Below are 16779 nucleotides of genomic sequence, written 5' to 3'. Positions count from 1 at the left end.
TGTATCTGCAAAGAATTGGGGCCTTAGGAAAATTAATCAGGCAGTCGCGAATGGGATGAGCGGAAGGGAAGAAATTAGGAGAAAATGGTGATAATCTAGAAGTGAGGTGATCGAAGACTGAACTGGGGTAGCCAAAGGAAGCCTGAGTGAAATGAGAGTGACAGGAGCTGATGACTGTGCTGGTGGCCGCTGGGTGGGGCCCCTGGGGTCATTTATGGCCCCTGGACACCAGGTGGGGAAGTCCTCCAGTACTGCCAGTGCCCGGATGATTTCCAGATCTTTCTCTCCAGCCCATTCCTCTCTCTGGGGTGCCAGGCCCATTCAGGTTCCTCTTATGGGTCTTAATCAAAATGTCTAAAACAGAAACTACTCGCCCACACTCCCCAAACCACTCCTTCATTTCTCTCCCCAGACCCCTTTAGTTCTCTCCTTGTCACTTGATGGGGTTTCTGAGATAACTAGTAACCTCTCCGTCCCCTCTAGATGATACACCACAAAGAAGCCCATGGGTCAGACAGGCGGCGGGGAGCATGTGAATGTTAGACACTGGCTGGCAAAGTTCCAGAACGTTTAGCCTTTGGTTTTTGTCAGCGGGCACTAGCCGGCTCCACCATGCCGTGTGATCTGAGTCACTAGATGAGCTTCATTTCTAGTAAAGGGGAAAATTTAGCTTGATTCTTTAGCTCCTACTTTCAGGACACCTAGAATTTAAAATTGAGAAGTTTATGATATGATCACAGTATGACGATGGAATAGCAGTCACGGTCATCTGTAAGGGTGTCAGGCTTTATGAAGTCCTCAACACCTCTCTGGATCTCCTGCTGGCAGAATTCCAAGGAGAGAGGGGAGGGGAGAGGCAGGAATGATGCTCACAGAGGAGGGAGCCCGCTGCTCCAGGGCCAGGAGGGAGGGAGGGAGGGGCCGCGTCTCTGAGAGTGCCGAGCACCTGAGCTGGCACTGGGTTGGCACTGGAGAGCTTCTGAGCGGGACAGCGGCAGGGTCAAGTCAGCCTGGTGGGAGGCGTAGAGCGGTCAGGGAGGGGGCGCCTCGCACATGTGCAGATCCAAAGCCATGACTCCAGCTGGGAGACCATTGTGATCGGTCGGGGGAAAAGCTGACAAAAGTTTAAACTGGAGCCATTCATTCATTCGCCAATATTTATCATGTGGCTAGGATGTTCCAGGCACTCTTGTACTCAATAAGAAAACAGAGTGTGGGGCGCCTGGGTGGCTCAGTCGGTTGAGTGTCTGACTTTGACTAGGGTCATGATCTCGTGGCTGGTGATTTCGAGCCCCACGTCGTCGGGCTCAGGCTCGCTGCTGTCAGCGCAGAACCTGTTTCCAATCCTTTGTCCTCCTCTCTCTCTGCCCCTTGCCCGCTTCCACGCTCTCTCTCAAAAACAAATAAACGTTTAAGAAAACAGAGGGAATAAAACACACTATCCCTGCTCTCATGAAATGTATACTCTGTTAAAGGGAAACAGACAATACATACAATTAATAATGACCTAGAGTAGGCCAGGTGATGGTAAGCGTATGGACGGATGGGGTGGGGTGGGGGTGGCCATTTTAACAGAGATGATCAGAAGTCCTCACCGAGGAGGTGACATTTGGGCAAAGGCCTGAGAGAAGCTACTGGCCATGGGGATAGAGACTGGGGATAAATGGGACAAAGCAAGGAGGTAAATCATGAAGAAACAGCATTGAAAAGAAAGAATCTTGCAATTATTTAGACATTGAATTGGAGAATAGGATCACAACCAAAACTGTAAAAATATAGAATTAAACCAAATTTGAAGTGCGTTTGTCCTTTATGGTTTGAAGAGAGTCAGTTGAATTGTTCAGTTATTCTTCTTTTTATGTTTATTTTACTTATTTATTTTTTTGGGGAGAGAGAGAACGAGCTAGTGTGGGAGGGGCAGAGAGAGGGAGGCAGAGGATCCAAGGCGGGCTCTGTGCTGATAGCAGAGCCCAATGTGGGCACGACCTCACAAGCCATGAGATCATGGCCTGAGCTGTAGTCAGATATTCAACCAACGGAGCCACCCAGGTGCCTTTACCAGACTTTATGGGGGCAATTCTACGCTATCATAGTATTGGTAACTCTAGGGGTTTGAGATGGTCTGATGTTAGAGGGAAAGGAACAGCGGAGGCTGAGGACAACAATATGCTTCATATTCCCTGATGCTCCTTGTCCCTTAGGAATGAACTGTTGCCCCCTCCTGCTACCAACGTTACCACAGTCGCAGATGTCCCCTGTCGTGGCTGCAGACTGTGCTGCCTACAGCCCCCCCTTATTTCAGAGGCACGCGTTTCCTCTGCTGCAGGGAGCGCTGTGAGCTGATGGCTCGCTGCCAAAGGGAGCCACCTGGCCTGCGGGCAGGACCCTCCCTGGAGACAGCCACATGGGAGGGGGGTTACGAAGGCCAGACCATCTTGCCTCAAGGGGTGACAACTCTGAAGCCCCCCGTCCCAGCTCCAGAGCATCCTGTGGGGTCGGCTGAGACCTGTGTCGTGTCTGCACTGGGGAACAACTATCCTCTCGAGGTGTGCATTTCCTTCCCCTCCAACAGATGTAGATCCCACGGGCATCCCGGATCGGCTTCCTGCACACATTGCAGGATCAGCTTCCCGGGAACTCGTCCTAAGAACACACCTTGGACACTTAAGGATTCTGATTGTCTTCTAACTGCCTACCTACCTACCTAGGTCATAACCTTCTTGATGATAAAGGAGACCATCCTCGACCCCTCTGCATACCCTCGGGGGTGTAGAACTCATCCTTGCACACAGGCGACTGTCCTCAATTACAGGCTTAAGAAGCTTTCTGCTTCCATCCAGAGAGGCCAGTGAGAATCCTGAGGATGACACAGAAGAGAACAGCTCAGGCCCACAAGTGTTTGGGCCAAACCATTTCTCTAAAGCTGGTTTTGCTGGGGATGCAGCCCAAACCCTTTTATTCCCTGCCAGGAAGTGAAAGTCTTTTATCAGCACCTGGGAGGAAAAAGGGGTTCAACCGCTCAGGCTCAGTAGAAACAACCCTACATCGGTGAATATGGTATGAAACCCAGCTCTGAGTTGGATGCAACAGTGAGAAATTTCTGTCGAATGTGTGTTTCTCAAAGAGAATAATTTAAGGGGAGGGGAGGGGAGCAGGCACTCACTTAAAAGACATCGTAATCTTTTTTCATAAGGGTTTGGGAGCAATTGTTTACTTTCTAAAAATAAGACAAATTTCATATTCAATGTTTAAAATTAGAGACACAATAGTTTAGTTTCTCCTCGTGTGCCACATGATGTGATTATATTTCACCAAGATGTTTTAACTTGTACAAACCTTATGCTATTGTGGTGGTTCCTCTCAAAGTTTTCTAAGGTAGTGGATTACTTAGCCTCAAAGGAACTAAACCTGTCTGAGCTCTATTAGAAAAGGCAGAGGAGGATCCAGCATAAAGAATTACAGCTGGAGTCTGCTTCAGACAGCTTAGGAGGAAAACATGGGGAGAGAAGAGGGAGAATTCCAGAAAAATCCAAGAAGAGCCCAACAGCTCTGAGAGGAAAATTCCCTAAATTTTAGATGTTAGAGTCTCCAAGGGCACAGTGGGTGTTTTAGTCAGTTTGGGCTGCTTATAATAAAAATACCACAGACGGGGCAGCTCAAAAAACAGAAATTAATTTCTCACAGTTTGGAGACTAGAGAGTCCAAGATCAAGGTGCTGGCCAATATGGTTCCTGGTGAAAACCCGCTTCTTGGTTTGCAGACACGGCTGCCTTGTCACCGTGTCTTCATGTGGCAGAGAGATGGTGTCTCTAACGTCTCTTCTCAGAGGGGCACTGATCCCGTTCGTGAGGGTTCCATCTTCCTGTCCTAATGGCCTCCCAAATGCGTCACCTCCAAATACCACCGCACTGGGGGTTAGGACTTCAGCGTGTGAATTTTGGGGGGTCACAACGATGGGTAAAAAGCAAAAGCAAAACCAAAAAACACTGTTTGTTGACTTGTTACCTGCAGACACTGCTATGTGAATATTTGTTCTCTACTGAGAACGTCGGTTCGCATCCCTGGCTACACTAGTACAACTACCCGAGTTTTTGAAATGTCAGAGACCAGTCTCCATCCCAGGCAAACAGAGGCTGATGCAACTCCTGGCTTGGGATTTCACTGTGGGCGGTCATTGTGGATAGCTGCCATCGCTAACTCTCGTTTGTCTTCCTTCAGATAAAGCTCAAAAGATATGGAGACGTAGATTCCTTTCTTACTCCTTTTGATATTTGCATTTGTTAAATGAAATCACTACTTTTAATTTGTTTAATGTTTTTCTCAACATTCTGGACAACTCGGACGCGTTCCACTCAGTGCTTAGCAGGTGGCATCACTCAGGGCTTCGGGAGAAGGCACTGTCGTCAACTTTTGAGTCATAGCTCCGCTTTGTCACCACCATGTGAGACAGTGCTCCCCAATGCCGCAAGGGCATGGGACCACATGCTTCTCTCATATACCCAGGAGCCACCTTGGAAGTAGTACATTTCCTGGAGTTACGTGAGCCAAAAGTGGGTTATGTAATGGGACGATTTCGATCGGGCTGAAATGGCTACCCGGGACTAAACTTTAGTTCTTTTCCCACCTTCCAACAAGAAGAAAGAAAATCAGCTCTTCTACAGGCAAGATAACAAAGCTCACATTTTCTCTGTACACATGAGGTAAGTGATGTTGCATCCTGATACATGAACTTATGCCTGTGTGTGTATACACGTCCACACTGCAGGGCAAGGTAAGGCAAGGCCGTGTACACAAGAAACTAGGAAGTACAGGCCAGCTGTGGGCAGCCCCTAGCGCGGTGTGGGATTCTGGCTTCGGAAAAGGAATACCAGCTTCTTGGGGGCGAATCCTGACACACACGTATGTGAAATGCTGCAAAATAAAACCCCTCAGTGGTGCGGTTAACAAGCCAATTTGCCTGGGAACCACTGTAGTTCCATGAGCTGGCCAGACGGGGGAGCTTCATTTCCAATGATGGATGCCCCATACTTGGGAGTTCTAGTCGTCACCATTTGGTGTCAGTATTTTCTATCTTAAAAAAAATCTTGGGGGCACCTGGGTGGCTCAGGCGGGTGTCTGACTTATCCTGACAGCTCAGGTCATGACCTTACAGTCGGTGAGTTCAAGCCCCGCATCAGGTTCTGTGCCGACAGCTCGGAGCCTGGAGCCTGTTTCAGATTCTGTGTCTCCCTCTCTCTCTACCTCTCCCCTACTTGCACTCTGCCTCTCTCTCTCAAAAATGAAATAAAAACATAAAAAATGTTTTTTTAATCTTGGTAAAAATTAAAGTTCCTGTTGAAGAAAGTCTGGAGCATTTGGTTGTGAATAAATTACTTTATGGAAAAAATGTTTAATATTCCTCCTGTGGGTATTCAACCTTGCCAGCACAGGAGGGCAATGGTGGTGCAGGGGAGGGGGGAGTGGGAACTTGAATGCTCATCCCCACCACCGCCCTCTGAGATGCAGCCTCCATTTGGGATGGAGACTGGTCCCTGATATTTTAAAAACTCAGGTAGTTGTACTGTGTAGCTAGGAATGTGAACCAGAGTTCTCAGTGGAGAACAAATTCTTATGTATCTATTTTTTTTTAATGTTTATTTATTTTGAGAGAGAGAGAGAGAGACAGAACATGAGCAGGTGAGGGGCAGAGAGAGAAGGAGGCACAAAATCCCAAGCAGGCTCCAGGGTCTGAGTTGTTAGCACAGAAACCCACACAGGGCTCAAACTCATGAGCTGTGAGACCATGACCTGAGCCGAAGTCAGATGCTAGCCTACTGAGCCATCCAGGCACCCCAAGAACAAATATTTATGTAGAAATGTTTGCATGTACCAAGCAAACAGTGTTTTTGGCTTTGCTTTGCTTTTTTGCCCATTGGTATGGGCTGAATATTTGTATTTTCCTGAAATTCACCCCTTCATTTCCTGCTTGGTAATTTTTTTCCTCTGTGCTCAGAAAGGGCAGCATCTTCTTTATCTGCAAAGGCCAGCATAGGATTACACCATTCATTCATTGGATCGATAGATTTTTAAGGATCAGCATTGTGTAACACGGGTCCCTCCTTTTCCAGAGCTTAGAGATTCTAGATGGCAGCACAAATGGGGTAGAGGAGGCTGCCGGAGGCTGAAGTTCTGTAGGGAAAGAGGCAGGTTCTGGCTTTGAGCCTGGCTTTGCCACTTAGCAGCTGTGTGGCCTTGGGCAAGAAACTTAACTTCTCGGAGCCACAGTCTCCTCATACATAAAACAGGCATGTTATAAAATTTCTTCAAGTTTACCATGAAAGTTAGGTGTTACTTGCACTCACGGGTACTAACTGAATGTCTACTTAGTGTGGGCTAAGGGCTGCTTAGCCCTTGGGTCGCGCAACAGCATAGGGCTTGGAGCCGAGTCTAGGTTCACTATCCACCCCTGGTGACAAGTAATTGGCTGAAATCCTCCATATGTGCATTTAAATTTGTATAAACATTGCCCAACAGCAAATTGCTCCCCTTTGAGGATATGCTAATTCACACTTGGATTATACAACAGAAAGGTGGGAACCGTGTCCTCACCCTCTTAACACCCAGTACGTTATCAGACTTTGGGATCTTTGCCAATCTGACATGTGGCAAAGGTATCTCAGTGGTTTTCATTTGCATTTCCCTTAATATGAGTGAGTTTGTGCATCTTTCCATCTCCTGAAGGGCTCTATTTCTGCAAACCATCCATTTATATCTTTTGCCTATTTTCCCACTGGGCGTGTTGTTTTTCTTAGTGGTTTCTGGGATTTGGTTCCCTATTACAAAATTAGCCCTTTTTCTGCATATAGGTTCCAAGTTCTTGCCCCAATTTGTCCTCTGACCTTTGATTTGGTGAATGGTGGTGATGGTGGTGTTTTTTAAACATAACGATTTTTTTTTTTAATGTAGCCAATAGATTGATTGTCTCTTTCATGACTTCCATGCTTTGTGCCAGACTTGGAAAGCACCTTCCCATTCTGAGACTCTGAGATGAAAACAAAATCTGTGTCCTCCTTTAGTTTTCTTTAATGATTTTATTTTCATGGTTACATCTTTAATCTGCTTGGAATTTATTTTTGTGTACCAAGTGAGGTACTGGATCCAAGTTTCTTTCCCCACACAAGTAACTTCCTAGTTGTCCTAGATTCTTTTATTAAATAATCCATATTTTCTCCACTGATTTCAAACCTACTTAAGTTTTGAAAGAAGGTCAGAGACTTCTAAATTTGGCAGCAGGAGGATGTCCAAGCTGCAAAACTTTGGACTAGGTTTGTAGCTCTTTCTGAGTTGTGCCTCTCGTCATTTGGAAAAAAGAAATGCAGGTGCATTGTTCTGAAAATGTAGTTCAACAACCAACTGTGTGGGAGAGTGGAAAAAACATGGGCTCCCAGGTCAGAAAACTTGACTTTACTTCTTCTGGTGAGTAATTGTGGGCCAGTCACTTAACTGCTCTGTGCCTTAGTTTTGTCCTCTGTAAAATGGACCTAATAATAGCATCTATGTCATACCGTATTGTGAAGTTCAAGTGCATTAATATATGTGAAAGAGCTTTATAAACTACAAAGGTCTCTGGGCACATTTTTGAAGTTTTACAAGTTGGTACAGCATTGCCGGTTAACTTAGGCAATACAATTCCAGATTTTTAAATTTATTAACTTTCTGGAAATCCTTCCAACTTCTTTGGAGATGGTTAGCTTCTTTCTCCTTGCTGATGAGTGTTCTGGGTTTGCTGATTTTTTGCTTATCTGTCTGTTTTCTGACAGCATCGGAGTGGAGGAAGGAAGAGAAGACTGGGAAGTGAGATCACCCATTGGGTTTTGAGGGAGGAGGTGAATCAGCAAGTGGGGGGAGGGGACGGATTTAGTGGAAGGAGGGAAAACCAGAGGGAGAGTGAACAAGCTAATTTACGAGCTAATCTTGTAAATATAATTATTTCCTAGGAAATGTTAAAATTTGCTGTTTTTTTAATTTGCAGCAAAGTTTTGTGGGTGGTACAGAATGAAGGCTGAATGTTAGGCAGTGGAATGCTGGGTCAGAGTCCCTTGTCTTCTTAACGTCTCCAGCTTCCTCATCTCTGAAGCGGCAACACTCATAAAAATGCAGCCCCTATGCTCACATGAGACCAGATTGGGGGCTGGAATAGGCAACTGAGGAAAAAGCGTAAATCTCATGACGGTGACTTGCGTGCCCCCACGGAATGCAATCTGCTTCCTCTGCACGCAATCCTGCTGGAGACAGGTGCACCTGGAGGCCCAGCAACCAACCTTCCCTGTTCCCTGTCCCCACTTTGAAGCCAGCAGAAGTCTGGGCAGAGGAAGATGCCACTGCTCTCGTGCCAAGTTTGCGAGAAAGGACATGGGACAATGACTTCATTGTCACAAGGGGAAGAGAGATTGCCCAGGAGGACAAGGGGTGGGGACACTGGTGGGGACTTGGCGGGGGTTTCGGGGGGATTGTCCGTGAGACCAGCGGCAGAAGGACCAGGAGAGAATGAAACTACCATTTGGGCTGCAGGTGCGGGGCACTTTGTGAAGAGCAACGTGACTGTGATTTGATTTGTTCGAACGCAAGAAACCTGTTCTACAGAGTTCTCTCAGCCGTAAACCTGGCTTGACCCGCTCTGATGATCAGTTCCTGGTGGCTAAGGCGATCACAATCCCCACCTCTTCCACATACCTGTTACAGACGCTTTCGGCCCCAGGGGAAAGGCAACTTCAAAATTCCTTCCATGTTTAGCACATTTTAAGTGTATTTTGTTAAGTTCTAAACCTTTGAAAACAGTCCCCCAACACACTTCCTTCATCAGTTGGCCCAGGTGCCGTAAGGAATTACAATATTTTCTCTGTGTCAGTCGTTGTAAATGAGTGAATTCTCAGGAAGTGTATTGGAAACCACCACAGGAGGTTTGCAGTTTCTTGTGAGGTCACATTATTAAATTTTCACCTTGAATTTCTGGTTAATTCTATACCAGCCTATAGAATGTGTCTATGTGTGTGTGTGCTCTCGTTAATAAAAACCCTCCAGCAGGGCAGGCTCTGTGGGCACACACATGGCTGGTGCAGTCACCAAGGGCCCCACCCTCAGAGGAGTCCTGTCTTTGGTTCAATGTTCCCCCACCAGTGTCTTGACATTCTTTTTTTTTTTCTTTTTTCTTTTTTAATGTTTATTTATTTTTGAGAGAGAGAGAGAGCAGGGGAGGGGCAGAGAGAAGGAGACACAGAATCCAAAGCAGGCTCCAGGCTCTGAGCTGTCACCACAGAGCCCAATGTGGGACTCGAACTCAGGAACTATGAGATCATGACTTGAGCCAAAGTTGGATGCTTAACCGACTGAGCCACCCAGGCATCCCCCAGTGTCTTGAAATTCTTAATAATTTTTTAACAAGGAGCCTCATGTTTTCAGTTTGCACTGGATCCCACAAAATGTATAGCCAGTTCTGCTCATTATGAGATATTGGACCTTGTTCAAAAGGGCAAGGAAGTTTTGGGTTTTTTTTTTAATGTTTAGTTTGGTAGTTATCAGTATTTTATTGTTTTTTATTTTTTAATGCCTGCCACTCAGGTATGTAGAAGATTACATGTCGATGTTTGTAGGGAAAAATACTTCCTTATGCCAATGTATAGACAAAGGTATGAATCTCAAATAAACAGCAGTAAATAGTTATGAAAGGGAAAAAGAGCTATAGTTGAATTAATTTCTTTGGTTCAGGAGCATTAATTCTCACTGCGTCATCCCCTCTATTTAGAGGAAGTGAGAGAGAAATAAAGAGACTGAACAGAGAAGGTCAAAGGTGTAGCAAAGAGAGCGGAAGCAAGGGTGGGAGAATGAAGTGAATCAAGTATTGAGCCCAAGAGTCTTCTTTCGATGCAAAAAAAGCAATTTGCATGGTCACCCCTTGTGATGTGTGCATTATCTGATGATATTGGCTTCTCAGGGACACAGACTTGTGCACTCTCTTCACTGTGTGGTTTAGAAATTTTGGCGTGTCTGTATTTGCTTTGCAGCCGATGAGCAACCTCATCTTGGTGATCTCTGAACCCAAAGAAAAACAGCTGTTCAGTGGCTTTGACACTTATCTATGTGCTTGGAGGGGCCCTACCGTTTTGCCTGAACCTGTGATAATAAAGTTAAAAAATAAGTTAGCTTCTTTTCTTATACTCTGCAAATACATACATTTCTCCCTCGATTCTCAGCATTGCTATATTATTATTATTATTATTATTATTTGGCTCTAGCCATTTCTTCTGCCAAGTTTTCTCTTAAACGGGTCACCCATGAAATGATTCTGTTGCTTTAAGAGAGAAAAAAATGTCACACTTGGTTGGTCTGAAAATGTAACACCTGGCACCCATATTTAGAAATGTTGAGACACACACACACACACCAGCCTTTAGCACTGAAGTGTGCAAAACATCACAGGAAGCTCATTGAGTTCAATCATTTATTTGTAAGTTGGTTGTTTGGAACTTGAAAGCTTTGGAACTTTTCCCATAGAGGCAAAGCTATAAATGGGGCTTTGGTCCCCAGGCTCAAAAGACTGTTGCAGAAATGTCTACCGTGGCGATGAAAACAGAAAACGATTTTGTGGCAATGCAAAAATTGAGCCCGAGAGAAAAGCTAAAGAAACTTGTTTCCTTTGAGTGCTTACACTTGAAGAGGAATGGATTTCCTCTAAGGAGGTGGCAGGGGCCGCTGGAGGTTTCCGAGGTGGCTGTGGGGCATTCTGATGGCCCAGACTCTTTGTATACTCACTTTAAAGCCTGGGTGCTCTTCATCCTCTATGCAAAGGTGTACCACAGAGTGATTTCGTGTGACTCACATGTTTGAGTTTTATTTTGGGCTCAGAATGGAAAGGAAAGCAAGAGAGGAGGGGAAATTTTCTTCAGGTATCTGGAATTTTGGAAAAGGAGGGCAAATGAAACTGGGTGACCTTGCGGTGCCATAGCTCATGCTGTTCCCTTGGGAGAGAAAGTCCTTCACCACACAAGTTTCTTGTTTGTATGGAAAGCTCCAGCTCACAGGTCCTCTTCTCTAGGGAGCTGCCCCTGGCTTCCTAACTCTCCACTAGTACAGCTTCTCTCTGTCTCTCTCTCTCTCTCTCTGAAAGCACACTTCACCTTGTTTGTAACTGTTTGTATGTTTCCCCCACTTGATTAGGAACACTTCAAAGAAAAAATAATTTGAGTTCATTTAAGAAAATCTCAGGAACCTACACAAGAATGTGTTTCATTTGTATATGTTGGAGCAAGCTGTGAACTGTAAAAAATCGGACTAGGGAAAGATAATGGGGACATCGTGTCACCAAAGGGGAAGATTGAAGACTGTGGGGAAGAGGTCTCAGGTCAGAACCTACCCATCTCTCCCCACTTACCAGGAGTTTCACTAGTCCAGAACCTCTTGTCCTCTTGTCCAAGATGAATGGAAGAAGGAGACCTCGAGGAAGGTTAGGGGACCTAGATACTAAGAGTAAGCTGCTGCTTTACAAGCTATGGTGGCTATATTGTGAGGTTTCTCTGGTAGCCATTCTCCCTTCTTGCAATGACAGCCCCTGACTTTCACGTGGGGATCAGGGGTCAGTCTTTGAACTAACTCCAAGATGGAGGACAGGGTATCACTTTCCCCTTGGCCTTGGTGTTGGCTTCAAGGATGTGACCGAAATATACAATCAGGATGGATCTCACACTTCTGAGGATGCTGTCAGCACCCTGTTGTTCTTGAACCTGAGGTTGGGGCAGCTAGAGTGATGGTGTGTTGGTGAATGTTTAATAATTACCTTCCAAACAAAAGCTCAACCAGTCCTGATGTATAGTGTTTGCCAATTCCTGTGGTGTAAATACTTCCACCATGACTGATTTCAAGCTCCAACACAGTGTGGCTGAAGATGGAGCTGGGAATGGATATATAGTGGCAAAAAATAAAATAAAATAAAATAAAATAAAATAAAATAAAATAAAATAAAATAAAATATAAATACCATAGATGTGAGTAAACTCAAGAGTGCAGATATTAGCAAAATGTAGTAACATAACCAGGAAGAGATGAGATGAGTTTTGAATACCTATTACGTTGGTTTTATATATAACTTATTTAATTATAGGCTTATATATTTGTTTTTCAAATAATGGCTATATTAACAATAGGTTCACAACATTTCTGAAAGCTTAGTTGTCTTCCAAGAGCTGGTATGAGCTAGATCCAGCAACCCACTGAGCCAGAGCTACCTGGTCACCTGGGAAGAAAGAATTAGGCAAGAGGGTCGGAGAGTGTGACAATCAGTCCTAACCATAGTGTTTGGGCCTTGAAATCTGTAGCTTGCTTAGCCCAAGACAGTTCGGTAAATCAACAATTTCCTTTCTTACTTAATCCAGCCTGAGTTGGGTTTTCTGTTACTTGTAATTGACATAGTCCTACATGCGACACAAAATTTTTTTCGTATTTGCATACTTCACGTTTATAATTCAAGTAAAACTGACTTACAGTATATAGTGGGTTGAATGGTAGCCCTCCAAAAGATATGTATGTCTATGCCCTACCCCTTGGAACCTGTGAACCTTTTCCCAAAAAGGTCTTTGCAGTTGAAATTAAATTTAAGATCTTGACATGAGATCATCTTGGGTTAACTGGATGGGCCCCCAACCCAATGACAAGTGTTCTTATCAGGGACACCCAGAGGAGAGACCTGGCGAGAAGTAAGAAGGCCACATGAAGAGAGAGGCAGAGATTTGAGTTATGCAGCCACAAGCCAAGGTTCCAAAGAACCTCGTGGAGCCACGAAGAGCTGGAAGAAGCAAAGAAGGATACACCCCTAGAGACTTCGGAGGAAGCACAGCCCTGCTCACACCTTGATTTTGAACTCTGTGGGCTCCAGAACGCAAGAGAATAAATTTCTGTTGTTTTAAGCCACCAAATGGGTGATAATTTGTTACAGAAACTCTAGGAAACTAATACAAGGTAGCAATATTTTACCTGCTTAACAAACATCTTTTCCTTCTTTATCCTAGTTCTAAGTGGAACAAAGATCCATTGTAGAATTTAGGGACATTTTTGAAGTGGATGCAATGATCGCCGGAGATAATCATATGCCAGTCTGTTCTGTTTGTATGCGTGTAATTATAAAACCTGAATCATGCTGTATGGACAGTTTCAGGTCACACTTTTATTTATTCATTTATTTTTTTGCCAATGCATTATGAAGATTTTCTTGTATCATTGTAACTTACTTGAAAATAGTGCTTTTAGTGGCTACAGAACATCCTATTTTATGGACATATCATAATTTATAATGTTACTACATTATTGTTAGATGAGTATACAATTCCTAATCCTGCACTATTATAAATAACTCTCCACTTGGGAAAATTTTCTAAAATTTTATTTTATTCTTTTGAGCATGTCAACATTTTAAGATCCTGGTGCACATGACCAAGTTGTCTTCTGGGAGGTTTCTTTCAATTTGGAGCCCTGTCAGCCACAAGAGAACCCATTTAACAATGCCTTTGACAAACTTGAAGCCAATCACTTTTTAAAAGCTGAACCAATCTGATAGGTTAAAAGAAAATGGTACTTATACTTGCTTTAATTTGTTTCTTTGCTTTAGTGAGATCGCCAGCTTCCTCATCAGCCACTTGCACCCTTCCTTTTGTGAGTCAACTTTTTGTGCTCTCTGCTCACTTTTCTATTGGGGGTTCAGCCATTTACTTATTGATTTGAAAGATCTCTTTAGTGCTCTTATAGGACATTTATGAAGATTTCTTTATAGAACGTCGCTTTCTATAAATATTTGTTACATTTTACACGAGGGTCCTCTGACTTACAAAAGAGCAAAATGTTGAAATCACATGAGACAAGAAGTCACTCTCTGGGAGGATGATAGTGATCTAACTGCACTTTTTCATTATGACTTCAGGCTGGCACACACATGCTTGGATGTTTCCAGTTTCTAAAAAGGGAATTGGAATTCTTCCATTCAAGTAACCTGCAGTTGGAGCTTTAAGCCATTTTGCTCTGGGGACAAAATTTTTAGGTTAAATAAATAGAATAAATAAATAGAAAAGCACTATACATTTTTTCATAAGCAATCTGATTCCTTGCTCTGATTCAACATGTCTTGACCACAGACATTGTTGACTTTGCAAAACAGAACACGCCGTTCATTGGTTGGGAGTAAGGAGATCTTAGTTCTTTCTGCTATTGCTTTTTTTCTCGTTTGGGGTCTTTCTCTAAAATGGACTTTTGCAAGTCATTTCACCCTCTGGTCCTTGATTTCCACATCTTAGCGTTGCTAGGTAAAATATAGGACATGATGCAATATTTGGGACATGCTTTTACCAAGAAAGTTTCTGTTGGTTATCTAAAATTTATCTGGGCATTCTATATTTTTACTTGCTAAATCTGGTAACTCGCTGTGTAAGGCCTATTCCAGACCGGACAAATTATGGTTGAAATGTAATCCAATTTCAAGGCACCTTGCAGTCTGGGTAATCTGGGCCCTCCCCTGCAGTGGGATACCGTCATCCAGAGGAACTGTTCCAGGGATAGCAGTAAAGGAAGTGCTGGTGAGCCATGGGGAGGCCAGGGATCTATTTGGAGATAGATAAGACTTGAAACTGGGATCGGAGAAACAATATGGAAGCGACTATAGAAGTGGTAACCACTGATCTTTTTACTCTCTCCACCAATTTGCCTTTTCCAGAATGTTATATAGTTGCAATCATACAGTGTGCAGCCTTTTCAGATTGGTTTCTTTCCCTTAGTAATCTAAGGTCCCTCCATGCCTTTTCAGAGCTTGATAGTATTTAAAAATTAATAATGCATGTTTTATTACTAAAAGTAGTAAGTGGAACTTGAGATTTCTTTGCAGTTATTTCCATTCTTAGAATATATTTTATTGAGCGTGTACAGAGGACTGCGTTCAGAAGTCAAGATAATCCTCTTCTCTGTGATGTTACCTTTCATTCATTTGTTTCTGTTTATTTCCATATGTAAAGTTTGCCTTTTTTTTTTAAATTTTTGCCTTAATTTTGTTTTTAAGATATGTCAAGCCTAATTTAAACGTCAAAACTCCAGGGGCGCCTGGATGGTTCAGGCGGTTAACATCCAACTTCAGCTCAGGTCATGATCTCACGGTTCATGGGTTTGAGCCCCACTTTGGGCTCTGAGCTGACAGCTCAGAGCCTGGAGCCTGCTTTGGATTCTGTGTCTCCCTCTCCCTCTGCCCCTCCCCTGCTCACACTCTGTCTCTCTCTGTCTCTCAAAAATAAATAACATTAAAAAAAAAAAAAGGTCAAAACTCCATAAAAAGATCCAGAGAATCTATATCCAACCTTATCACTTCTGCTCTGTTTTCATCTCCCTTTTGCCTCCTGTTGGTAACTATTTTCATTAGCTTCTGGTTTTATCCTTCCCATGTTTATGTTTATTTTTTCAGTAAGTGTGTGTATATAAACTTCCTCTACCTTCTTGTTTAAAAAAAAAAATAGCTGTCTACTCTATTACCAAATCCTGGAATCCACACCTTTTTGTATGGCTACACTGAACTCCTCTATAAAGATGGGCCAAAATTTCTCTAACCAGACAGACCCCATTGATAGCCATTTAGGTTTCCCAATCTTCTGCTGCAAAAAAACAAAAAACGAACAAGCAAAAACTTATAATAAATAACTGTGTGGAGACGTTGCATGTGCATGTGTGTGCATGTATGTGTATCTGCAGGGTAAGGTCCTAAAAGTGACGTGGCTGAGCCAGAAGGTAAATTCATGCAATTTTGTTAGGGACGGCCAGTGGCGCTCCATGAGGACTGTACTGTGTTGTAAGCAAAGGGTGTCTGTGTTCTCAGAGCTCCCTAGCATCCGACTTTTGGGTTTTGGCCAATCTGATATGTGAGATACTTACTATCGTGGTGATAGTCTTCCTTTTAATAGGAGTGTGGTTGAGCATCTTTTCATCCATTCAAAGACCTCTTACCTTTCATGGTCATGGGTTTTGGCCACTTTTTGTGTTGGATTTTATTTTTTTCATCTCAATTTTAGGAGGTTTTTACCTATTAGAGATACATATCTCTATTTGCTCTGTACATAGTACTAATATTATCTTTAGACATCTCTGTATTTGTTATCTATGATACATTATCCAACACTTTACTCCCAATTTGTCCTTTGTCTTTTGATGCTGCTTATGAGGGTTTTTATGCTGTGAAAAAGTTTCTTTATGTTTCTCAGGTCAAATTTATCAACTTTTTCTTTTATTACCTCTGGATTTTAAGTCATAGAGAAGGTTGCCAAATTCAACTATATTTTCTTCCTTCTTACACTTAGCTCTCTGATCCATTTGGAGTTGTTTTCGGTAAATGGTTTGAGGTTTGAATCTAGTTTTATCTTTTGGCATCATATTGAATTTATATATTAAATTGGAGATAATGGAAACCTGCATGATATTGAGTCATACCCACAAACATGGAATGTCTCCCCATTTGCTCAAGTCTGCTTTTGTTTTGCAGCCCTTTAAATCCAGGTGGACTGCCTGGGTAGGAAGACTACGAACTAGTAAAGCTTCACTCAACAGAAGATAACAGAAAATTGTAATCAATCAGAGCATCTGCTACCAAGGACTTCTGGCCTCCAGGACCTCGACCCCTAGAGGCAGTGAGCCTTACCTTGGCTCTCGGCATCTCTGACACTCCCATTCCTTGGAGAGAGCACTCCACACCCTCTACCCTTGCCTATTCTCTGGCTTCATCATGGCCCT

This window comes from Prionailurus viverrinus, chromosome D2 (assembly GCF_022837055.1).
Source record: "Prionailurus viverrinus isolate Anna chromosome D2, UM_Priviv_1.0, whole genome shotgun sequence".
Lineage (NCBI taxonomy): Eukaryota > Metazoa > Chordata > Mammalia > Carnivora > Felidae > Prionailurus > Prionailurus viverrinus.
This window is presented reverse-complemented; position numbering follows the sequence as displayed.